General features: G+C 42.8%; 1 long non-coding RNA gene across 1 annotated transcript; it reads left to right on the plus strand.

Annotated features, from left to right (window-relative positions):
• Positions 1-559: 559 nt before the first annotated feature.
• On the plus strand, positions 560-13,664 carry LOC135984303 (uncharacterized). Its single transcript, XR_010602251.1, has 4 exons — positions 560-1,718; positions 8,366-8,436; positions 9,260-9,333; positions 10,558-13,664. It is a non-coding gene; the product is annotated as an uncharacterized LOC135984303 (long non-coding RNA).
• Positions 13,665-27,081: the final 13,417 nt, after the last annotated feature.

Below are 27,081 nucleotides of genomic sequence, written 5' to 3' on the forward strand. Positions count from 1 at the left end.
TCTTTTTAAATAACAAAAAGAAAACTCTCTTTCACTTGGTCAGCCTGGTAACTGATTTGCAGGTTCTAAGGCCCCTCGCCTGTATTGAGAGCTCCCTAGGCTGATGTGTGCAACTGCACAGTTCTCAATACTGGGTCCTGACCTAGGCAGATCCATTTGTTTCTCTAGCTGTGAAGGGTTGGGAGCACTCGGGTGGGAGCCTATAAAGATCTTAACTAAAATTTTGAATGCTGGGTGATTATGTTATTTATCAAAGGAAGGGATATATGTGTTAACAGCAGTAATCTGTTTTTAATCTATCAGTTTTTTACAACATGTCAAGATGAGCCTAGAATACAGGCTAAGGGCCCCGTTTCACTGAATGTTTGTGTAAATCAAAAGAAATAAGTAAGAGTAAATAAAATATACAGTTTAAGGGAGTGTATTGAGAGCTCTGGGCCAGATTGTGAACTGCTGGCTCCCACAGGTGAGCAGTTCCTCATGCCAGTAGTCTCACTAGGAATACTTGCGTAACTGCTCACCATCAGAATAAATGTTCCACAACCTGACCCATGTTAGCTCCAAATAGAGCTTTGGAATGGGGTTAAGAGGCACTCAGGGGAGTGGCTGCAGCTGATATTGTATTGGCATGGCCTGCTCTAGAAGGGAAAGGATAACAAAAACAGTACTCACTTTTTAAAAAAGTAATTTGAGTTTTTTGAAATTTAATTGAACCCCACTCCCTTGTACAATGAAACAATCAATCAATGATGAATGCATCCCATCTGCGCACCTCTGGCATCCAGGAGACCCTCCACACATGGCAGTTAAGTCAAAATCCTGGTGGAGTTCAAGGAACTGCAGCCAACTGCACCAAGTCCAATCAAAGAGGCTTTCAATTAACTTTCTATTAACCCAGTCATCCCCTGAAATAGCAAAAGTCCTGGCCAAACATAATCACTCAGGAGAAGAAGCTTTCCAAAGCCACATTCTGTCAGGAATCTAAAACATACATTTCCTAGAAAGATATAAGGAGTAAAACTGGCACCCACAGTGCAGCAATGAGGAGGCTGCACTCCTGTAGATAAGGCTTAGAGTTTGGTTTTGACTTTGTCACTAAAAACTGCTAGTGGAGACAGCAGAATTGCTGGTTCTTCTAAGTCCCATTGAAATCACTTTTCCAGGCAGACCCAGCAACTTTCAATAGGCTTTACACTCCCAAGTCACTTAGGTACTTTGGAAAATTTTACTCATAGTGATTAAAACACCTGATCCACACTTGCTGTAAGCAGGGCAGATGCATTATTGGGGACAGCTGCTGTTACAGGAAGGATTTTTTCTATTGCAGACAAGCCCTTAAGGTAAAGCCCAGATTATCAGGTGTTTTGCACCTATGGTTAGGGCCAGATTTTTTCAAAGGGCTCACTACATTGGATACTGAGCACTTTGGAAAACTAGGCCCTTGTTTAGGTTCCCTGATGGGAAATGAGCTTTTCAAAAATGTTGCCCCAGTTGCAGATGCCAAGCACTTTTGAAAACCTGCATCCCCATGACTTTGGATTGGGCTAGTTTGAGGGACTAGCTCACTTTCCGTGCAGTGTTGCCACAGCCAATGAAGTTGTCTGAGAGGGAAACACATGCCCCCCTCAGTTTGAAAGAAGACAGTTTCTGTCAGGTGCACTGCATTTTTGAATTTACTCCTCTCTGTTAGATACAACATGGATCTGTTGGCCTGTGGGGTAAGCTGCAAAATCCATTTCTCTTACTAGGCGCTTGCAGGGAGGGAGGGTGTGCTAAGGGCTGAGATTTGTGACTGGGTTGTTTTTTGTGTTTCTTTTCTTTTCTGGTTTTGGGTTGGCATTGCATTTATTTTTGCTTGGCTATAATACATGGTTAAGGCACCTAGAGCCCTGGCTGGGTACTTCATAAGATTTTGTGTAAATCTAAATGAATAAAAGAGTGAGTTACCAGAGTTTAATAGGTAAAAAGTCCAGTAATTACCAACTTACCACATAAAAGAGCCTCTGGGTCTCTGGTGTCAGCTTTCAGTAAGTAACTGAAATACCAGCCCTATGTTTAAATGATACAAAGATTATGACACAAACAGACAAATGCCAGGAACTTGAGAGTTGCAGTTTGGCTTTGGGGAGTCACTCCTGATATTTGCCACCCACACACATTACAAAGACCACAGCTTGTATTTCCAAATGAGAAGGTGACAGTTTGTGTTTTATACAGTGCGTCAGGAATATTTTATGTTTCTAGTCATGATCTGAGTTGTTTTATTATTCATAATGTCTCACAGGGAAGCAGCAGAACATAAGCTCCTGACAACATGTGGTAGAGATTGGGTTAAAAAAACCTTACAGCTGAACAGAAGCTCTTCAGATGGCTGCCCTTGATACAGTAACTGCCAGACCACTCCAGACCTGGGCAGGGCTAATATCCTAGTAGGAAAAGCAAACAGACTATAAGGCGAGAGGGAGGTTTTGGCTGTTATTCACTTGCTAAATTTAACCTGGTCTCCATTCACTCTGGAATAGGAAGCATGAGAGTTCTTGGTGTATGAGGTTATTGTCCCGATATAGAATGCGTGGTGTGAAGTCAAAAAGCTGGGCAGGGGTGGGTTTGGACATTCATATGAGCTGTAATGGTGGAGTAGACGCCACATGGCCAGAACAACAGGTCTTCTTAGGGTTAGACCTTATTATAGGAAGGCTATATTTTGGGGCCTGGGGATAAGAGGCCCTGTTTAACCCACAGGATAATGTGATTATTTTGTTGTCTGGGACTGTGAAGCTGATTAGGCTGTGACAAGTCTATCCTGCATTTCTATGAGTTTCACTCCCTGGCGTTCTTGTGGCTGTGGCAGGCCCATCTCTCACCAGCCAAAGGTTCACCACAAGGCTCAGGGGTCACACATTGCTGTCAAGTCTAAGCACTAGTAGGTACAGTGGGCTAAATTAAGCCCTGATGTAACCCCATTGGGGCCAATGGAGTTACCCCAGAGATTAGTTTGGGCAGTGATATGGTTATGCATCTCTCACAAAGAGGAGTCTGCTAAGAGTAAGGGTAGGCTACTCAGACTTCTGTTCTAGTTTCATCATGGACATCCTGGCTGGCATTAGAAATAAGTAGCTCTAAAATGTACTGGTAGGTGCAAACATTCCTAGCTTTGACCTGTAAAAGTTTATTGTTTTTTTTTTTTTCTTCTTGAGAAAACCCTGGGTGTAAGAACCAATAAAAATATACTGTGAGGTTAGTAAATGAGGGCAAGAGATAGGACAAAATGTTCAAAGTTAGATATGTGCATTTATGTGCATACATTTTTTGTATTTAACGTATGCTTGTAAGTACCCAGTATGTGTGCACCTAGGCATCAGTTCTGCACAAACCTAGACATTTAGTTAATTTATGTGTATGGGGGAAATCCTGGCCCTATTGAAGTCAGTGACAGTTTTCTCTGAGTACATCCTGAGACTCTAATGCGACTACTCACAGAAAGGCACCCAAAGAGAAGAGGCACTCAGGGGAGGGCACAGAAGTGGCTGCTGCTGTGGTGTACAGTATGATCTGATCAAGAAGGGGAAGGGAAAAGAAAACACAACCACTAGGAAGTTTAAATTGTCTCAGTTTTTGAAATTTAACTGAAACAAACAGCAAATGAAACAATTAAACCATGATGAATGTGTCCCATTGAAACACCTCTGACACCCAGGAAACTTGCACACACTGCAATTAAATCAAGGGTCCTCCTGGAGTTCAGTGAACTGTAGCCAACTGCAGAAATTCAAGTCAGAGGCTTCCAGTGAACTTCCTATTACCCCAATAATTCCCTGAAACAAAAAAAATCCCGGCCAAACAATAATCACCAAGGAGAGGCAGCTTTTTAAAGCCACATTCTGGCAGGAACCTAAAACATAAGTTTCCTAGAAAGATATAGGAACAAAACTAGCAGCAATGGTTAGCTCTGTTGCAGACTGGGATTAGGGCCTGATCTACCCACAGTTGTTGCACTGGTATAACAAGGCAGTCAGAGGTGTGTTAATTTTTGTTTGTTTGTTTTAAACCAAAATAGTTATACCAGTACAATCCCTCTAGTGTAGATGCAGTTATATTGGCAAGTCTTACACTGTATAGCTGATTCCCTTTTCTGTATGGGAATAAGCTATATGAATATATACTCCTTTTATATTGGTATGGTTGCATTAACACTAGAGGGCCATACTGCTTTAATTATGCCAGTATAGTTAAAACAATACCATTCTTGTATGTAGACAAACCATAAGCAACTTGGGAGCACAAGACCTATTGAATGTCCACTGACTGAAGTCCCACTGAATTTGAAATGCAGTGGGACTTGCCCTTCTGAAAAACCCACCCTCCGTGCATAACACTAAACAAGTGCTTAAGTGCTGGGACCTCAGAAGGTATTTGCACCAGCACATGGCCATAAGGTGCTTAACATAGCTGGACTGCAAGTATGTGGTAGAGATTTGCAGGCATAAATTAGACACATGCAAGTGTCAGAAGTGACATAAAAAAACTTTGAAAACCTGGCACATTATATTCGATCAGTTTTTTGTGGGAAGCAAGCACCAATAGTACCAAGGCCATAACCTTGTAATTCAATTGAGTTTTTAATTAAGGCTATGGCTACACTACAGCTTATGTTGACATAACTTAAGTTGCTCAGGGGGGCGAATAAACCACCCCCCTGAGTGACTTAAGTTACACCAACATAAACGCTCATGTGCATAGCGTTATGTTGGTGGGAGAGTTTCTCCCACCGACATAACTTTTGCTGCTTGCAGAGAGTTTTGTTATGCTGACAGGAGAGCTCTCGCCCGTCAGCATAGAGCGTCTTCACCAGATATGCTACAGCTGCACCGCTGCATGTGTGGACATGTCCTTAGTTTTTGTTGATTATCACATCAGTATACTGGGAGAAATCAACTTCATTGATGTCAATAGGGCAGGATTTCTCCCCTATGTGGGGAAATAAAACCTGGCGAGACTGCTTATGGTTATATATCAAAGACAGAAAGCCATGCAGATTGTGAGAGAAAGTAACATGCTTTGCTAATAATCCCATATAGGCAAACCCTAAAATGAATACATAGTTAGTGGCCTTATTTTAGGATGCTCTTACGAGTGTTTGTGAAAAACTGTATATTTTAAAGAAGTGTTTGGAGTGTACAGAAAAATAGATACTCCTAGTAAGTTGCTAAAGAGCATAGCTTCTTCAGACTTGCTGATGCATCCTTGTTAAGCCAATAGTTTTCTATGCATATTAAGGAAAACATATATAGGGTATGTCTTCACTGTAGAATTAACTCAAGATAGCCTTGTTTGAGGGCGAGTGATTTCATTACAAAACAACTCAGGAGCTGCACAGAGTGGTTGTGTTAGCAGCTGATGAGTTGTGCTAACTCAAGCTTTCCCCTATACCTCTTGATGGGCCAGTCATCTCAGGTTAAAAGTATCACCACAGCTGAGTTAAGGATTTTTGAGTGTGGACAGGACTCTAATTAGGGGCAACACTTGTGTCATAACCAGGACTTTAAATTCAGTTGGAGCTGTCCAGAGCCAAGCTCTGGTAAATATTTTCAACCCCCCTGGAGATTTTATAGCATGTTGGGAGAGGTCTGAGAGGGGCTCCAGAAAATATTCTATAAGAATTTATGCCCTGGTCATAACTCAAGTTAATTCTGCAGTGAAAACAAGCCCAGAGAATGGTATACTGCTGTCCCGTGGCCATTCCATTATCTATTACCCTAATAGGCATTTTTAAAACAAACTTCTGAGCACATGACTGGCAGCCAGAAATTACTGAATTCTAATCTTGGCTCTGACATTCATTATCTCTGTGACCTTGGGCAAGTTACTTAACCTCTGCATGTCTGTTTTCCCCATCTGTAAAATAATACCTATTACCTCTCAAGAGTGTCTTGGGGACTGGTTAATGCCTGAAGAAAAGCATTATTTACATACTAAGCATATTAACTACCAGTGGATCTGTGTTAGTCACTCAGAGTCCAAGTTCAGGAGCAGTCATTCTCCCTCCCACATGGCCAGCCCTGAAGCCTGATTTCATGAAAGAGGAATGAAAATGAAGTCATAGTATTAGATGAGGAGTGTTTTTAATATGAAAAACCTCTGAATAAAATTCCAGTCCTACTTATGATACAATTTTACTTTGGCACCATTTTCTCCTTGTAAAGTACTACAGACGGGTAGAGCAATAACTCACTGCAGTGCAAAGACCTCCAGGCTACTGTCAGGCCTTGGCTACACTTACCGGCAAGTTCGACGGCTGGAAATCGAACTTCTGGGTTCGACTTATCGCGTCTAGTCTGGACGCGATAAGTCGAACCCGGAAGTGCTCGCCGTCGACTGCGGTACTCCAGCTCGCCGAGAGGAGTACCGCGGAGTCGACGGGGGAGCCTGCCTGCCGAGTGTGGACCAAGGTAAGTTTGAACTAATTCGAAATAAGGTACTTCGAACTTCAGCTACGTTATTCACGTAGCTGAAGTTGCGTACCTTAGTTCGAATTAGGGGGGGTAGTGTAGACCAAGCCTCAAAAATAATTACAATTAGATGTATCAGTTGTGGTTGTGTCTACAGCATCCTCTAGTGGCAGAAACAAAGTATTTTTTTTAGGCAGGTGTAAAATCTGCTCTGGGACAGCTAAACCCAGTGATGTCTGTCTTCATAGGTGCTGGAACTAGGCTGCTGCTGCAGAAGTGGTTTCCATTCTATACAAGGTTTATACAAGGTCAATAGCTCTCAGCCCCTCCTCTCCCCACTATACAAATTGATCCAGCACCCCATCTGTCTTTGTTATTAGTAATTTATGACGTAATATAAATCAGTTAGCAGCACAACAAGCTGTGCTAAGGAGAATGGCTGCCAATTCTGAGGCAATCTGCCCTGGAGCATAGGCAATTATCCTATTTAAACTAGGAATGAAGACATGAACAAAGGGAGGCTGGCGCCAGTCAGCCAGAACGGGATAGGTGAGGATATGCTGGCCCCATCACATTGTGCACCCCAAGAATCCTCACATCTCTGGGCAGACCAGCTGGGGCTGCATAGTCAGAAGATGCAGAAGAAGTTATGCTGGCGTTATTCCCCATCACCAAAGAGCCCAGAGGCGGTAGGAGCTTCCCATCCATGGGAACAGCAGGTGGCACCATGCAGATGGAAGGGATAGCTGCCACTGTCCACATCTCTAGAGAGCTCCAGAAGTAGAATCCTCCCCTCCTTAGTCTCCAAAGGGGAAAAGCAGACAGAGTTGAACAAAGCAGACTTGACAGGGCCGCAGACCTGTGCAGTGGGGAATAAGCCTGCTTTGGCAGAGCATTGGACTAGATGTCTTAATCAGATCTTCCCCTTTCTAGATTCTATGATTTAATAACAGAAAATATTCTTTACCTCGGTAGCATCATGAGGTAACTTAATAACGGCCCATTCAGAGCGTTCGATAAGAACAATGTGAATAGTGGAGGTATTGTGGAAATAAGAACACTCCTTAAAGTTTACGTTCTCTCTAGCCCTTTTTCACTTGATAGCAAAAAAACCTCTTACAATGCTATGCTCTTTTAGTTCCAGTAATTCATGGGAGAGTCTTAGATTTGCTGTAATGATTTCCATTCCTGTATTTCTTTTCCTACATAGATACAGTTCTAGGGAGTTTGGGGGAGAGAAGTTTTGTGACCACAATGTGGAACTTCTGGGATGTTACTCTGTGTAACATTTACTTCATTAGAAATAAATGCTGTAACTAGTGAATAAAGGGGGGATGTTGCTGTAACTAGTGAATAAAGGGCGGGAGGGGTGCTGCTTTAACCTGATTTAAGCCCCAAACATGCAAAGACTAATGCACATGATATAATTAACTTTTGGTTATTGGATAGTCCTATGGTCTTCAGTGCAGCATTGGGGCTTTAATAATTAAAATGTCTCCAGAGAAGCAAAGTTTCTAGAGAGCTATAACAGAGGACACTTGTGTCTAGAGAATCTGTGATGCTGAAGTGTGGGTATAAACATTTTATCAACATAAAGTGGTGGTTGCTTTGCCATTTTGTCAGTAATGTGTAAGTTACTCAGGTCATCCAGGCCAAGTGCCAATAAAACCTATATGCCACATGACATCATCATGTGTTCAGTAAGCATACTGTATAGAAAAAAAATGATTTAATGAGTTTTTAACATGTGTATTAGTACTTCCTTTTAGCCCATTCTGTCTGTGAAGCCAGGCTTTCAGATGAAAAGTAATACATGCTGGAAACCTCTAATATTTACCCAAGGCTGCTTTCCCATGTATGATAATGCTGTGATTTTAAGGTCTGAGCTGGTAATGATTTACACCTTATGTGCACAGGTTGAAATGGTTACAGAAGTGGAAGGCCATGGAGAATCAGACCCCTCTCTCTAGCCTTGAATGGTCATGAGGTATTGTATCTGTCATTGATCCAGGAGTGTATAGCCCAGGGGAAGGCAAATTACAGCCCGCGGGCTGGATCCGGCCCGTCAGGGCTTTCAATCCGGCCCGCGGGATTGCCAGCCCCGTGGCACAGTGGGGGTAAGGCAGGTTCCTGCTTGCCCTGGCCCCGCACCGCTCCTGGAAGCGGCTGGCACCACGTCCCTGTGACCCTGGGGGAGGGAGGGGCAGAGGGCTCCGTGCGCTGCCCTCACCTGCAGGCACCACCCCCCACAGCTCCAATTGGCCAGGAACGGGGAACTGTGCCAATGGAAGCTTTGGGGGTGGTACTCGCAGGCAAGGGCAGCATGCAGCAGAATCGCCTGCCCCCTTCCCACCCTCCCCCAGGAGCCACTGCCAGACATGCTGGCCATTTCTGGGAGTGGCACGGGTCCAGGGCAGGCAGGAATCCTGTCTTAGCCCCGCTGCGAGCCATTGCCACCCCGGTGCCGCTTGAGGTAAATGGCGCCGGGCCAGTGCCTGCACCCTGAACCCCCTCCTGCACTCCAACCCCCTGCCCTGAGCCTCCTGCTGCACCCTGCACCCCTCCTGCATCTCTACCCCTTGCTTTGAGCCCCTTCTTGCACACTGCACCCCCTCCCACATCCCACACTCCCTCCACATCCCAACCTCCTGCCCCATCCCTACATTCATGGCCCTGCATACAATTTCCCAACCTGGATGAGGCCCTTGGGCCAAAAAGTTTGCCCATCCCTGGTATAGCCTGTAGTTCAGCCCAATGGGGGGACATGGGAATAATTGTCTCTGACAGTTGCTTTGTTTTTAACATGGCAGCTGTATGAAACAGTTCAAGTGATCAGAAACATTAGCGGTGGGCCTGAGGAGGTCAATTCTTAACCAGAGGCCTGGTGAGTGGTCATTGATAACATGAAAAATAGAATTTGTCACTGCATATATGGAACATATTCACTCGTTACCTAGAAATGTGGTGGTGTTTTAACTGAAGAAATTTAGAAAATGAATAAGGTATAAAGAAGAGAGTTAAGATCTGATATCTTACTATTGCAAAGTATGTACAATAGTAACAGTTAAAAATTAATGTTCTCAAATGTTTGAGAGTTAGAGGTACTGTTGCATATGAATAAACTGATAATTGAAAAATAGATATTTAATTACTTTAGTGCAGATGCACATCGACTATATCATTTTAAAATAAATGTGTGTAATTTACTGGCATCAATTTAGCAGCATGAGATGTTCGTCGGTTCTAACTCATAGGACATGGCGTATAAAAGAATAAGGAATGTAACTAAAATGCCAGTTAATACGTAACCTATTTATTGGCTGACCCACTAGTAGCTGTGCAGTGTGCTGAGCTGCTGACCCAAGGATCTGACTTGGGCTTCTCGTTTCCCAGGCCAACAGGGACAGGATGTTCCAAAGAAGCAACATGTTTGGTTCCTGTTGCCTCTGTGCTCTAACTCCCTTCTCGCCAATGCAAGGCACAGAATTGTCAGTCACACTAGGAAGCTGTGTCCCATCCTTCGTCAGAAGGACGGTCACTTAAACACAGGCCCTTTGAGGGGGGAGAAATTAGGAGGGAAGCATCCTGAGTGGGGGGGAGGGGAATATGTGTGGTGTTTAGATAAGCTAATAACTACTGCGATAGACGCATATTGCATAGATTGCTAAAAACATCTGCCAACTATTAGTATTCAGTGAACATCACAAAATCCACAAGGCAATGACACTAGCAGGCATTGGCAATGCTTTTTATTTAATATGCATCAGTGATCTTATAGCTAAAGGAAATTTAATATTTGGGGATCTTAATTTGAAACATGGCCTATATGCAAAGCCTTTGCTGTTTCTATAGCAGTGATATATACACAGCATGCAGCGCTCAGAGGGGATTTACTAGAAGAGCAGAAGGTGCAGTTCCTTTGTATTATGTTACATTGTCTTATTTGCCGACTAGCAGGTCACATTTCCCTGTGTTGTGTGAGCATGAAATGACCCTATTGTGATTAGCAATGGGTAAACCTCCAACAGTTCAGAGGTTTGCTTTGGTTAGGAGAAGCATTTCAAAATTCAAATGGACCCCATGCTGCTATAGTCTTTTCTCTCTACAGCCTTTCTATCACTCCACCTCCCTACTGGTAGCTGCCTATACACCCCTGCCAGCGTTGTGCACCTCACAAACATCAATGAACACCTCCCAGATAGCTGAGGTAGGAAAGAGTTATCACAGTTTACCACTGGGGAACTTAGCCCTAGAGACAGATAAGGTGACATTTTCAGGTTCTCAGCTTCCATCATTGAGGGTAGATTTTTTTTTTTTTTTTTGTAGAGGGGAAAGATTGTCCACTGGTTAGGACTCTAGCCTAGGCCTCAGGTTCCCTGCTGTGTCACAGGCTTCCTGGGTGACCTTGGGCTAGTAATTTAGGACCAGGTTTTCAGAGGTATTTAGGCACCTAAAGTTGCAGGTACGACCTACTGGAATTTTCAAAAGTGCCTAGGAGCCAAACTCCACTAGGCATCTATCTGTGTCAGTCGTTGCTAAAACACTTTTAAAAACCTGCTCCTTAATCTCATTGCACTTCAGCCCCAATCTGTGAAATGGGGATAATAGCAGTGCCTTACCTCACAGGGAGTTTTGACAATCAATACATTAATGATTGGGAGATGCTCAGATACTATGTAGACTGGGCCATATAACTTAGGCTAGATACATTTTTTTCAAAAAAAGCTCAGATCGCATTCAGGCATCTCCATGAGGTGGCCAGGTTTTCAGAAGTGCTCTGCACCAGAGCAGTTCCCATTGAGAACAGTGGGGGTTGCTGAACACTTTTGAAAATCCAACCACTTCATTTAGGTATCTGAACGGGAGCTGTAGCATGGTGAATACTTCTGAAAATCTGGCCCCATGCAACTTGGCCAGGAACATCTCCTGAGACCCAGCCTAGTGCCTTAGCCTCAATACCATCCCTTCCTCTCTCTTTCTGGGGTTGCCCTTCCCCCACTTGTATGTTCTATGGCTCTCCCTATTAGCAGCAGGTGGTAACTAACCACTGGTTCCTATTTTGAATTTAGCTTGGTTTGGAGCTGCCCTGGCAGAGAAGACTAGATGGGAAGCTTAAAGCAGGGAAATGTAGCTCCTCCTAGATGCAGTGTGAATTCCGGGGGCTTCATTCTGCACTGTCATGCATCTTGTGTAATAATTTGGTGCAAAGTGAATGTAAAATGCTACCAGATCAGACTGGCAGTGTTCTACCCCCACTTGGCATATGAGTAAATGGCCACACAGTGGCAGGGTAGTGGCCAATCAAGCACTGTGAGATAAACCCTATATAGGACAGGAGAAGCCAGAGTGTTGGTGTCTTTGAGGCTGGTGGCTCTGTTATATGGTAGTGCAGTGTCAAGCACGTTGATGGAGCTCAACGAATAATAATTTTGCATGAGATCCCAGCCAGAGGTAGGGGAAAGGGTTAACCAGGTCACTTCCAAACCTCCAAAAAGATTTGGCTTTGATGTGATCTGAGGGAAGGGCCAAAGTTTAGGCCAGTTCTTATTTTGACAGAGCTATTTTGTCCCTCTGTAATTGTGATGTGCACACTGAAAAATAAGGACAGGTAAGGTTGATGGTGGAACATTAACTGAAAATTTCCTAACAATTTGCAGCTGATTCTCATCACTTACTCTGATTTAGACTGGCGTATTTTCATTGACTTTTATGACATTCCTCCTCATTTACGGAGGCATGAAAGCGGAACTGAGTCCTTCAGGTTTACATTCTCCTTATATTTTCAATTAACAACAGTTACAAGTGCTCAGCACTTCTCAGGATCAAGCCCTTTTGGGTTTGGTGGAAACTTAATAAACTGTTCTGATCAGCTTCTTTATTGCCATACACAAGCTGTTAGGTAATGATGTCTCTGTGCTATGCATGCTGTCCAGCAGGTAGCAGCATCACATTAGTAAATAACATTCATTTCTTTTTGTTAAAAATATTAGCATGTGTGGCTGTCTTATTGCCAATTCACGGTCAGTAAAAAATGAGTCAGCCCCTTTCAAGATCTCATCGGTTTCCACGTATTGTGTAGGTCTCATGGCCCAATCAGATGTTTCACATCTAATGAGAGAATTAGAAAAAGGAACAACTCAGCCACATAAAGCTGTGCTATTTCTGAAATCAACTACCCTGTACATTACATTAAATGTAACTGATTAAGGGCCTGATCCAGCGCCCGCTGATGCCAATAGAAAGGATCCCATTGACTTTAATGGGCATTGGATCAGGCCCTACGTGGTCAAATTGAACAAGACACAATTAGAGTTTATTTGTCCCAGTTACTTCTTTCCTCTACTGAAAGAGCTAGGAGACACTATTCCCATTTTCCCCGCCCTTACCCTAAAACTAGAGGCCCGAGCTTTTAAAAGTGGGGGTGAGTGGCTGAGAGCAAGAGGATGACAAGTGGTGGTAGAGGTTTGCTCCAGGGAAGCAGGGGATGTAGGTATCTTCTGGGAGGATTTCCCAGCTGGGAACAGTGACATCAGGTTGTACTTGGTATAAGAGTGTTCATAGATTCTGAAGTCAAAAGGGACCACTGTGATAATCTAATTTGCCCTCCTCCATAACCAGGTGCTCGCTGTTTGATGAAGGCAGCTTGTCAGAGGGTTTGGCAGCCTGGGAGAAAGTCTCAGAAGGGCTGCATGCTAACTGGAGTGTATATATGAGGGCTCAGCAGCTGGGTCAGGGGGGTCCTGTGAGAGCTATTTATCACTTGGACGTTAGGAGATTCTAGTTAGGGGTGTGTGGCTGGGAAGGCATGTTCAGCAGTATAGCAGGAGAGAGTTTTCTCATAGTGTGCACGCCCCACACCCATTTTTGGGGAAGGAAAAGTTAGGCTGCCTACTGCTCCCCTTCTTGCAGCAAGACCCAGCACCTAGTTACACGAGATGTAATTAAATGGGGGCTTGGGCTCAGCAGAGGGTGCTGTGCTTCTGCAGTATCGGTGAGAGGCGATGAGTCTGTTGGAGAGTGTGTGTGTGTGTTGGCAGTCAGCAGAGCTCTGGTGAAGGCATAGGGATAACAGAGTGGCCATGTTGGGTCCAAACACATCCCCTTCTCTGTGGCATGTACTTTTAAAGGGTGACCTGCAAAAGCTTGTGTCCTTTATTGCTTCTTTACAATATATAAAGAAGGAATTATTTTTCTTAAGGTTATTTTCTACTTGTTTTTTTTCTGTCCGCAGATGAGAATCCTCATCTGTTGACTTCAAGAGTTGCAGGTAGACAACTGACACAGTGGTAAGTCCCCTAGAAGCTCAGGTCTTGTCTACCCTCATTTATGCAGATACTAGAAAAGTGAAATCTGATTACTTGAGATGTGATTTCTATTCTGTTCAAAACACATGGCTTTTCATTAATCCTGATTTAACTAAAAAGCCTGAACATCTCCCAATCCCCTTCTCTGATTCCTTTAACACAGTGTTTCTCAACAACTGGTCTGTTGTTGAGGGACTGGTGCTGGTCCCTGAGATCTCCCTCACACAGTTTAGGAAGGCAGCAAGCTGGTCCTGCGTATCAGAAAGGTTGAGAAACACGGCTCTAAAGTAGACCTCCAGCAGAAAGCAGGGGTGAAAAGACTATGTATTCTTGATATTTATAAGGTAAAAATATTTAGGAACATTTAACCCCCAAATCTTCCTGGTATTTCTTCTTTCTCTGTCATAAAGTATTAAAAAAGGCAAACGCCCAGCCTGTTCTCCTTCCAGGTCACCTTGAAGTGCTGAGTTAGACAGTGGGTATGTAAGGCATGTCAGATGTCCTCACTTGAAGAGCTCATGTTCCATGCAAGAGCGAATGGATTTGAAGCAACATGGGATGAGTAAAAGTCTGATTCTTCTTTTAGGAAAACTGCTTCATCCCTTCCTTCATACAATATCAGATAACCTCAGTATTTCACAGGCCTAAATTTTATTTACCATAACTATATTCAAGCCCTGTATCTGTAGACACCTAAATATTGTAGCTTTATGGATTTTTACAGTACTCCATTTGAACACCTCACTACACTTCTCTGAGGTAGGGAAGCATTATTATCCCTAGTTCACAGAGGGAAGAGGTTGAGAGATTTACCAAAGGTCACACTGGAAGTCTGTGGCAGAACCAGGAACAGAATCCCAAGATCCTGTCTCCTAATCTGAGCCTTAAACACAAGACTGGCATCCATCCTCTCAAATGAATTTGGAACTCTGCCTGTGTGTACAGATCATCTTTGCAGTGGTTTCTGGTGAGGGAGCTTTGTGTGTGTTTGCTCATCATGATAACAATCACTATGTTGTTTTAAAAATGGTCTCAGTGCTGTTTACTTATCGGCTGAGAAGCCATTGGTCTTACTTGGTCACGCAGAAGAAGACAGGAGATCAAGTTCATCCTTGGTGTATTGACATGGACTTCAGTGGAGTGACATCAGGAATGAATTTGGTCCAGCATCTTCAACTTAACCATGGCTTTCATTAGTAACGTTTCTCCCTCTGTTCCTATTGTATGTTTGCACAGCTGAGTAGATTTCCTGTATTTGTATTTCTCCAGCTGTAATTTTCCCTCATTGCTCAAGTATTGCTCATTGACTCCTACTACAGCAGAGATGCTGCTCAGTCATCTGTCAACTGTTGTGTGGATTTAAATGTATTTCTTTTTGCCTTTATAATCCCACTGGAAAAATCAATGTAACGTCCTGGCGCTAGTGATCCTGCTCAATTGTTCTTACAGTTGAGGTGATATTATGAATGTATTCAAGCTTCTAAGTCACTACAGTGCTCTCAGATAAATAGAGCTTTCCTGTCGCTTACACCGGTGTACACTCAGTGTACACCAACCCTTGAGGTCAGTGGGGTTATTCAGGTATAAAACTGGTATGAGAGAAAAATCAGGCCCATAGGTTTTATAATTAAAAGAAAGAGAATTAAATGAACAGAATAAGAGGAAGGGCCATCAGAAGGAAATGACTTTGAGAAAATATAAATCACATCCACGTCACAGTGATTCCTGTTTTGATTACTGCACGACAGTTTTTATATTTGGGTGTACTGCTCAGAGCATCAAGTTTGCACGCACAACTGTTGTGCAATTTAGGCTTCTGAGCCTTATGGTTAAACAACTGAGTCAGAACTCTGATTCTTTGCTGCTATGACAAAGTGTATCACTTATTCCAATATTAGCAGGGGTGTTGGTCTGAAGTGAAGCAGAGAAATGTAAAGGAGGATTTGAATTCTGAACCACAGAATAATTATTTTAACTGATCCAGGCTCTCCTCCATAGTCTGTAATTAGGGTTGGGAGGATAAAGATTCTTGCTTGTGCTATCCATCTAATTTAGATAACTTCTTCAGGGTAGGGTAGGGAGCTTGTCTTAGGTATTTGTAAACTGCCATGATACCTATGGCACTCTATTAATACATTTTAAAACAAAAGTGGAACAATTTAAATCCTTTTTAATTGAGAAGAGCAGCTGCAAATCAAACAGAACAAATCTATACGATGTACTTATGAGCAGAACTGACGCAGCTACAACTTTTAAATAACTATTACTCTCCTGTTAACAATAATGCCAGTTGGCCAAAATTAATCTCAAGAATAACATTTGACTTCTCAATTCTGACCATTTTAATACAAATTCAGGGTTTGAGTTTGCCACTTGTACACACCTGGACAAGTACTTGCTTGCATAAGCAGCCTCAGTAGATCTACTTGCATAAGTCCTACTAATTGTAAGTGAAGGTTGCAGCACTACACCCACAGTTCAAGCCAAAACTTCAATATAAAACAGCGTTAGGCACTGCATGATGCATCTTCCAAAGGAGGTGACACTACTAAATGCTAAAGTAATTATTGCCATTGCGTGTGTAAGAAAGCAGTAGCCAAACAGCTCCTGATAAAGTTCTTTATTAGATGACAAATCCGGATGTTTATATTACATGGTTGCCACTAGACACATCCTGCCTGAACAGGTATCCAGGTAACTCAGCTAGCACAGATTCTAAAGGAGGAAGAGTAGGTGATAGCTCATGGCTTCTGAGAGTGGCTTTCAAAATATAATAGTATCTAAAATCTTTTTAGAGTGGAAAAACTTGTCTCCTCTCCTCCCCCACCAAGGACTTTTTATTTAATTAATTAACATTAATTCTAGCTGAGAAAGTACCCAATCCCGTGAGGTACTGAATGTCCACAATTCCAAACGAAGCCAGCAGTTGTTGGGGGTGCTCAGTAGCATCTCACAGGTGCAGGCCCATACAGATGACGTAGTAGCACTATGAGCTAAGAACATGTGTAGTATCACTAACCCTACACTTTCAAAAATAGACAATGGCTAGGCTGTGTCCAATGCTTGGGTGGAAGATCTCCAGGGAAATCCTAGATGGTGCAGGAAGTGGTACATTTCCTTGTGAGTCAATATGGATCAAGTATGTTCTTAGATTTTCAGCGCTAGCCCTTAGCTGGCTTGAAAACAGGCCTTTGACTGACTAAAAGCAATTTAAGTGACCACCACCACCACCAAGAAGTTGCTGCCTGAACTCCTGCTGCCATTATCAGAGATGTGCCACTACAGTCTCTCTCCAATGCTGCATGTAAATATTTCTGTTATAACTGGAGTAAACACACAAGGAAGCAACACTGAAAGTCGCACTGACAATTGAACTGATGACGAACGTATACACAGCCATGTTCAAAATCTGTTTCATGGTTTGGAGAAACAGTAACATTTTACATAGCCTCTGATGTCCCCCCCCCAGCCCCAAAATTAACCATTCCAAAACTATGGGGCCCTGCAAGGGCTACTTGGCACAGCTCTGGAGGCACAGAACAATCTTACATCAGGTGGATATGGGTCCTGAGGTTTCTCCCTACCCATGGAATCTGCCTATGGTGTAGGGGATAAATCAAGAAGCATATTATCTACTTTATGCCTGAGCTGTCCTGGCAACCAGATGGCCCCAGGATCAGGTTTACCACCACCAAAATCTGGGCCAAACCTGAGAAAATTGAGATTGCTATTACATTGTTTCAACAAAAAATATGAATGAAAGATTCCCAAAATACTATTTCTAAATTGGCTTCTTCACTTCCTATCAAACTCCTGAGTGACATTGCTCTGTCACTCCTGACATGTGTCAAACACGTCCTACAAGGGGTTGAGTTCCCTCAACATCCATTGACATGAATGCCAGGCCAGCGCCATCAGTGTCTTGTAGGATTAGACCCTTAAACCTGCTGATAGATTTCATTTTGTGGCAAAGTACACTAATATGTATTGTGCATACAAGCAGTGACAAAGGTTGGATAAAACATGGATTAAAAAGGTATTTTACCGTATCAGTACACAATTATTAGTTATATTTAATTTTTCAGGCTGTGTTATTTTACAGTGGTATATGACATAATTTATAGCGAGGAACTTAATCTAACCTACGATACATATCTAATGAGTGCTCCTTATTTTTAATCGTGTATAATCAAACACACAGCCTTGTTTCGCATATCAGCATTTTTTGCTTTTCCAACTTAGTGTAATAGGAGTCTTTAAAAAAGTTAGCAGTTTTGTAAGAGGCGTAATAACCCTTTGCATGCTAAGGCAGACGATGCCTGAGACATTTTAATAGGACACAGCAAATTTCAAAGGAATGAGGAAAATATGACACATCCTTAAGGTGGGTGGTGACACAGGGAATTTTATTCCCCTGAACAGTTTTGTACTCAATCTTTTTAGAGAGCAGTTTCAATAGACTTGGTATAAGGAAAGAATTATGTGCTGTGATTAATCAGTCTGGAGATGTAAGAAGCACTTATTACCTTAGTATCTCAGTTTCTGCTATAAGTCAAAGTCTTGAGTTCTTGTGGAGAGGGAAATCTAGATTCCCACGTCTATTTAGGCACTTCAGTCCCAGTTTTGCCTCCACTACAATCTACAAAACTCCCCCGGATGCCTATAGGCAGCTAAACTGACTTGATGCTTAAAATTTCAGTGAAAGTTCCCTACGAGCTTATGTTTCTGCTTTTGAGCATGTGCACTGCCCCAGAGCAATCCACAAACCAGGGTCATATGCAGTGCTTAGTCCGGTAGGCATGCTCAGAGGCCATCTACGAGATTGGGTCCCATTCAGAATTCTCCCACTACTGCCAGAGGAGATGGGGCCCATCTTACAACTTTTAGCCCAGTGATTCAAACACTTAGCTGGGATGGGGGAGACTCGTGTTCACTCCCCACCTCTCTGCCAGAGAGGGAAGAAGGATTTGAACTGTGGTCTCCCACTTCTAAGCAGGGTACACTAATCACTGAGTGATGGGATACTCTGCTGTGAGACTCCCTCAGTCTCTCTCCTGTTGAAGCTGTTTCACTGTGGTTAAATATTTAAATGGCCATTGGGCCTGAGCGAGGTGGAAGACCCCAGGTCTACCCCCCTTGCACCAATCCCTCTTTCATTCTTATCCACGGTGGGACAGCTTCAATCAGAGAGACTGAGAAAGCACCCCATCAGACTATACCCTAGCCCCCTGGTGAGAGCACTCTCCTGAGAAGTGGGAGACCCCTGTTCAAAACCTCTCTCCTCCCCCACAACCCTCAACCGAGGGGGAATTGAACCTGGGTTTCCTACATCGAAGCTGATTGTGATAATCACTGGGATAAAAGTTAAAGGTGAGCCCACCTTCTCCTCTTTTGTATTAAGTGAAGCAGGCACCTAACTCATTCCTGCAAGAAACTACAGAACTTAGGCTCCAAAGACACCTGCTACAGACGGTGGCAAGTTCCTGTTTGTGGATTGCCCAGCAGAGAGAGAGGTCTCCCTGCAGCCTGCACTCAGGCACCAATCTCAGAGAGGGGTGGGGCTCTCGCACATCTCTCGATGGCATCTCCCATTGGATAGCTTAGGCAGCTCCCCCACCTAGCATTCTGGCTTTTGTGGAACACATTCCAAGGCACCGCTCTCTCTCCATTCATTGTACAGGGAGCCTGACTAAGGCTTTTTAGATAGCAGTGTTGGTTCTTGTGATTTTCTAGGTGGCTAAAAATTTGGCGCCCTGACGTTCAACATTGCAATACCTAAATCCCTTTGTGGATCCCACCCTATGACACTTTGATGATATAGTGACAGGCACTTTAGACAGATACTCAGGTGATGCAACTTTTGAAGAGATGGCATCACAAGGGAAGTGATTTTTTTGCTCCGGTTTGTTCATATCACCTCACCACCCCATAATCTCAAATGACTGGTGATCTCCTCTTCAAGAGAGGCCAATGAGAAGGATAGTGGGACAGCCCCAAGTTTATTTTAATAGCAGATATAAGTAAATGTCCATTTAGAGCTACAAGCCAAACATAATCTGAAATCATATCAGAGCAACAATGTAGTCATAATTGCAGAAGAGTGCAGGAAGACAGGGACACAGAGTTTCGGCCACACGCAACAACTTGCCTGTTTGCTCATTACAAGCAGACTTTCCTGTCTTACACCCACTTGTTCAGTGAAATTTCCTGGACAATAAGGGATGAGCACCCATATAAGGCTGGATTTTACAAAGCTATTTGTTCAAGTACTTACAATTGACTTCCCTTATTTTTGCTGCAATTCTTTGTATTTAAAGTGCTGCATCTCTACTTTGACTGTTGACAATCAACCAGTCACCCTCTTTAGGCAACGGCCAAAGCTAGAGATATAAAACACTACTTGCCTTTCCTAGGTACCCTAGCCCCTGTTTTTTGGATCAGCTCAGAGAGAAGCTTCAGACTTCTAGGAGGACTCCCATTCTCTCTATGTATTTAGTGTGCTCCCTGCCTCTACCTTGTAGCAAACAGCACATCTTGCTTATTGTGTGATGCCACTTCAGTGTCTGTTGGTAACACATGATTTGCGTGGTATAAATCATTAAGGGTTACACCTAATTGTAAACAGACTAACATCTCTGGATGTGGTTTTTGTAACACTTTCCAAGTGAACCTGTGGCCATGCAGTCTCTGTCTGTGATTCTGATATCTCATTAGCTCAGTCAGGGTCAGGCTTGGTCAGTACTTGGTCTTTGAAGGTGTTACCGGAAATGGAGTTGTTGTTGATTCAGTAGGCAACATTGTTCCCCGAGTTAATACTGAATCTGTGATTAACATGGAGTGCTGCAAGGCTGGAAAATGAGACAAAAAAAAAAATCAGGATTCTGACTACTGCTAGTCTTTAAAGATCCTGCGATGTCCTTCCCAACCCTTAGAAGCCTTAAGCCCAGTGTTCTGGCCTACTTATTCTGGAAGCAATATTTGCCTACCGAAAGTTGCCCATGGAATGTCAATTGCCAGACATGCGTCACTTCTCCTCCTATAAGCCAGATGATTTTGGACTTGGCTTATACACACTGCAACATATATTCAAGTCTGAACTTGCCTACTCACAAACAGTACATGTGACATGGCACAGCCACCTGCTCCTGTCTTCTTGTAAAGAGCTTTTGATACCTCCGGTCTGTGGCCACCGCTGTGTGCTTTATTTGTGTTTTTAATCACCCACCACCCTTTTACAGTCCCATGCAGAAATTCTTATTAACAGTGCTATACAATCATAAGGGAGGGAAGAGATCTCTCCAAGGAGAGATGTCCCTTTATCCTGGCCCTGCTGGCTTTTCTCCCTCTCTCTCTCCTCGTCCCCTTGTGTTTCCTATCTGTGCTCCTTTTCTATCTTAACTCTTACAGTTAATAGGCTCATTGTCTCCTTGGTGCTCTCCAGTCTAGGCTGATCTAGTAAGTAGCCATTCCTTCCCTCAGTCAGGCTTTCTACAGGGGAATTACTTGGATTTACAGTGACCAGAATGCTGGTTCAACTCCTGGTTCCTAGCCCTCTGTTATACACCTCCCCACCTTGTCTGGGGGAAATGTTTCTCCTTTTATGGGATTCCCCCCTGTTGCTGGAGATGCTGCTCTCATTGAGTCCTTCTTTGCCCCCAGGCTCCCCTTATGGGGCCTACCCATTCTCCACCCACAAAAATCACCTTGAGGGGCAATCCCTGCCCACGTAAGTCCGTCTCAGCCCTTACATCTTCACTCCAGGCACAGCCTGCTGAAACACTCTCCCCAATCTCACACCCCCTTTGTTTTGTGGTAGGGCCCATTGCCATCCTTCACCCTCCTGGTTATCTGGGGTCTCAGGTTCTCTCAGGCATCCAAACAGCTCATGGGTTCCCGCCTCCTGTTTTGGGCAACCACCCAACCCGTCAACAAGTACAGGCTGTCCTTATCCTGCAAGACTAATTTTGTATTTTCTTCCTTCTCCCCCTCTATCTCTAGGGGGGCCTCCCTTTTCTTACTTTCCCTTGGGCTTGTGTTCCTGTGTCTAGTGTTTTCCAATTCTTCTAGGTCAAGTTTCTCCTTTTGATTCCCTGAGGGCTTTATTCTTCCCCCCAGGGGACTCTAGGCCACAGCCTGCTTCCTTAGTGGGAAGGGGCTCCAGTCCATGCCTAGTATGATGAGGTGGGACGTGTCCACTACCCCAACCTATTTCCATCTAAACCTGTATTTCCAGGGATACCGTGGAAGAGAAGCTGCTACTTTGCATGGGCTTGCTCTTGAGTAAAGTCCCATGGGCTTTTCTGTTGCAAGGACCGTCTCTCCAGGTGGTGGGACTGCTGGATCTTCTGCAGTTCTAGGAGCCATTGCAATATTTCCTCAAATGCTCGGACCACCAAATCTTTGCACCGGCTCCATTGTCAGGTTCTCCATCAGCATAGAGACAGCAGATCTGACAAGCCCCTACTTATGACAGGGTGCAGCCCTCTGCTCCTGTCTTCCCATGTAAATGGCTTTGACACCATTGGTCTGTAATTCCCCACTGGGTACTTTGTTTTATTAACCTCCACCCACTTATAGTCCTGTGCAGCAATTCTCATTTACAGTTATACAATCACAAGAGAGATCTCTCTGCACAGATCTCCCTTCACGCTGCCCTCCCCTAGCCTTTCTCCCTCTCTCCTCCTTCCCTTGCACTTTCTTTGTCCTTTTCTACTCTTGCAGTTAATGGGATAATTAGCTCCTTCCAGCCCAGACTAATCGAGTAATTAGACATTCCTTCTCAATTAGGCCCTCTCCAGGGGAATGAAGTGGATTTACAGTGACCAGAGTGCTGGCTTTCAGAACTCTGTCCCACAGCTACACTGCAATTAAAGAACCACAGCATTGCTGTGGGTGGCTTGGGTCAGTTAACTTGAACTTGTGGAGTGGGGTCAGCTGACTTGAACTTGGGCCATGGGGATATAAAATTGCAGGATGGACATTTGGGCTTGGGTTGGAGCCTGAGCCAAAATGTCTACACTGCCATTTTATATCCCCGCAGCCTGAGTCAGCTGACTGGGGTTCAGACTTGGTGCCGCAGATTTTGTATCATTGTGTAGATGTACCCGAAATCTTTCAGGAAGCAAATTTCTATCACAGAGAAGAGGCAGAAAGGCAACCTAAGCAATTAACATACAACATACTAGGTAACTTAGAAATAAGAACCATGTGCCTATAAAATTCAGTTCTGACATCATGTGGCTTCCCTGCATTCAAGATTTACACTCGGGGTAACTTTAGATCATCTTGCATAGCCAAAGATAATCAAAGTTCGTTTCATATTTGAGGCCCAATCTGTTAGCAAATTGAGTCTCAGTTTTTAATACAGTGCCATAGTAATGCAAGGCTCATTAGCATTAAGAAATAAGACAAGGTTATTGCCCTTAAAAACCTCACACTGTAATTTATACAAAGGACCTGAATAAAAATATCAGACTATAAGTGGGTTGGAAATAGCAGAGTGATGAATAAAGGGGAGAAGATCAAAACTTCTAAGAGAGGGTTTTTTAAACCACGGAGGGCCAGACCAAGATGTCTAGGTACCTAAACAAGCAGATAGGTGCGTAGGGATTTACAAAAGCACCTAACTCCCAGTGAAACTTAGGCACCTACCCTGCTTAGGAACTTCTGTAAATCCCAGTACGTACCTAAGTACCTTTGTAAATGTGGCCCTTAGTCATAATGTAGGCAGAATAACCATCTGAATTGTCCTTCTCTATTTATAGACACACTTTCACTGACAGGAAATCAAGTAGAATTCATGTTTTCAAGTTTGTAAATAAATTAATTCTTGCCTCTCTGCAATTTATCATGCGGCTGCATAAGGCTGATTGTTAGCCATACTGCATTGGGCATAAAAGTTCTGTCAAGTATTGGAACAGTGGGGACAGGGAGACATGAACAGACTTATTAGTATAAACCTTCCACTTCTGATATTATTGAAATATTTTGACTAGAAATCATGAAAAACCACAATTGTTAAATGATTTGCAAATATTTGCATTTCCATTTTCGGTTTAGCTCTTCCATCTCCCATCGTTGTAGCAGGTAGATCTGTTTTTCAAGCTCTCTACCGTCAGCATGGCTTGTTGAATAGAAAGGGCCACTTTTTCAAGGCTTAAGTTCTGCATCTCAAAAGCACCTGCCATTGCATAAGCAGATTGGGCAACTGCCACATGCAGATAGTTATGTGAGTCTCTCAAAACCCTTTTGCACCAACAATTCCAATAATTACCTGAATAACCACAGGGGCAGTTTTGTTAGTATACCTGCCTTGGCCTTTTGAAAAATTGTCTCAGCAAGCCCATTAACTTCAGGACCATCTGCTTCCTAAGTCTATCAAAGGCAACCATTACAACTTGCAATGTAAATAGATGGTGTTCTGGAAGCCATACTAAGACTGAGCTTGATCTCAAGCCATGTAGTACGTCTCCTAGACATTCTTTTTATAGCATTGTGCCTCTGAAAAACTTTGGAAGTTCTTCCAAGCAAACACTGGGTCACTATGTAAAACATTAGTTTCAGAGGCAACTTTTCATGTTCTGTAGCTATAAGAGAGGACTGCATATCCCCAAATTGTCGATCCAACACCTAAATTCATTTAAAAATAAAGAAATTATAATATAGATTAAAAGAGAAAGGGGAGAGCATATGGGTCACCCATTTGTGTGCCTTTTATTACATCTCAAAGGTTAATATTTGCTGCTCCTTTATGGGAGAATGAATCTCATGGTCTAGGAGGGTCGAGTTACACTGACTGTAGTAAAACACTATTTCTACCTGATTAGATTCAAAGATTCCCTGACTCTCACTGCTGAAAGCAAACAGATAAGACACAAAAGTACATATCTACGTGGAAAGAATTAGAGAACATACAGAACAAAGGGCAGGCTGTGTAACATCACCACCAGCACGTATGCATAATATTAAATCACCCAGACACCGCAATACTAATAGGGAAGAATGGCAAGAATTAGGGATAGGGAAACTGGCTCCGTTAAAGAACTGACCCAATCGTTCATTCAGTATTCAACCTATGGATCTGTTTTGAGGTTTGAAAAACTCATTAAATTTTTGCTTAAATAGTATTTTCATGAGTCTCTGCAATTCCAGGATTTGACCAGGATCAAAGGTAATTTTGCAACAGTTCTGACTCAGCCACAACCACGATATCTGTAAATCTTGTGAAAAGGCCTGGTCTTGGCCAATAAAACTTTGGATGGGCACTGGTTGAACTTTGGAATGCTGAGGAGAATTGAACATTTTGATGGTCACCTATTATCATTTGTGATCCAACAATTAGTTTACAAGTGACCGGCAATCCCTGAAAAAAAGTTAAATCGTTATAAACTGTTAATGAAGCAGCTCCTGTTTCCTGGATAACTCATGGAGAAACATGTAACATTGCTTATGTTTGCCTCCAGAAAATACAAGCTAAGGCTAAATTCAAGCAGGAAATATGTTGGCCAGCTGGCATAGGCATAGCCAACCCAGCTGAATTTTACTGAGTCACTACCCATTTACAGGAGGAGAGAAAAAAAAGAACTACAAATTTAAGAAGAAAGGAATCCAAGCTAGAGAAAGACTTTGGTTGGTTGTACTTTTCTCTTGTGGTTGGGCCTCTTCTTAGCTCAGTTTCTATCATTTCCTCTTCTTCTCAGGTACTTTTTCCTCTCTGCATTCTCTTCCAGGGTGCACCCTTCAGGAAAGAGAGTGTCATACTGGAACTGGTCAGCAGAGATTTCTTTATGGGAAAATTGTGATCTTTAAAAAGAGTGAGAGTTCTTTGAAAGAGGCTTCCTTCTTAGTATAGCATGGCACAATAACCCAGGCGCTTTCTATGTATACTTTCCACTAGCATACCAATAGGCCAATACTGGAGATGAGACACTGGCCTATACTTTACATAAGCCATTGCTAAGTGCTGTGTTCAAAAGCTGGTTTCTGATCAGTTTAAATTTTGGGGCTGTTTTTAAATGCACACTTCTCTCAGCACAGATTAAACAACCAGCAATCTGATTCCATTGAGCATAGTTAATATCTGTATTTTATTTCAGGGAAATTACTAGTGTTTACATTCACTTGTGACATAAAACTGCTTTTAAACCAATCAGACTGCTGCACTCCAACTAAATAAGATGACTATACACATCACTTTAATTAACAATCGACTCTGACTAATCATGCTACAAGTCCATTATTTCTCCTGCTGGCATCAGAAGTCAAAAATAGGATTTATTAGTCATTGATGTCAGACATTATTGATGTGAGAAATAATCATAAAACCTAATTACCAGTTTAGGAAGAGAGGAGGGTATTTAAAAAAAATAGACTGATCTCATGGGAAACGTATTAAATTAAAAACCCAAGAGAAAAGTCAGAAAAGGCTACTGTGTTTAACTGTGTGAATGTGTAGGGAGGTGGTGGGGAGCAGCAAATATAACAGAAAAAAGGGGAGATACATCTACAGATTCCTCATTTGTTGAAATTAAAACCAGAGATAAGAAACATTTAGATACTGCAGCAAGTGGGGTTGATCTTTCAGTAGGCACTCATTCCAGATAAGAGCATCCACCCAGAGCTATTCTGGAATAACTGCTCATGCAGACAAGCCTGTAGTTAACGCATTGTCCTGGCCAAAGTCTAATGCAGGCAACTGTATGCTGGGCTTACATATTTACGCTACTGTTTGAACTGGAAAATGATTCTTCCCTTTCTATCCTAAATTATTGTGTAATGATGCTGGATATTGTTCAACAATTTGTACATAAGGATCACTTAATTCACTACTGAAATAAGTAGTGCTGAGGTGAAAGTCTCTAGACTAAAACTTGCTTTAAGCAACTACTCGAAGCTGACAATTCAATTACTGTAACAGAAGTAGTCACTGTATACAGGTGGAGAAAAATAGAATTGTACTCAGTAAATTTGGGGATATTTTAGGATGGCCTCTGAAGACAACAGGTTGCCCAGTATAAGTGGTTGTTGGTACAGTTCCATTGTATATCAATTTGCACTTGATCCTTCTGGATAAGGGGCATTGTATAAGAGATAAGGAGAACTACCTGGCCTCCTTTCCCTTTTCTATTCCTTATCACAAAATTAATTAACTTAGTTGTTAATTTTCCCCTCTCTCCCCACACTATTGTCCAGACATGCTAAACCAATCAAAATCCAAGTCCTACAAAACGGACAGAAACAGAGAGGATTTTCTTCGAAAGCAAGAGCACCTAATTTCCCCCAAAATATTAATGAAGGGGAAAAAATCAACTCCAGGTTTATCATAATTA

This window comes from Chrysemys picta, chromosome 6 (genome assembly GCF_011386835.1).
Source record: "Chrysemys picta bellii isolate R12L10 chromosome 6, ASM1138683v2, whole genome shotgun sequence".
NCBI classification, from domain to species: Eukaryota; Metazoa; Chordata; order Testudines; family Emydidae; genus Chrysemys; species Chrysemys picta.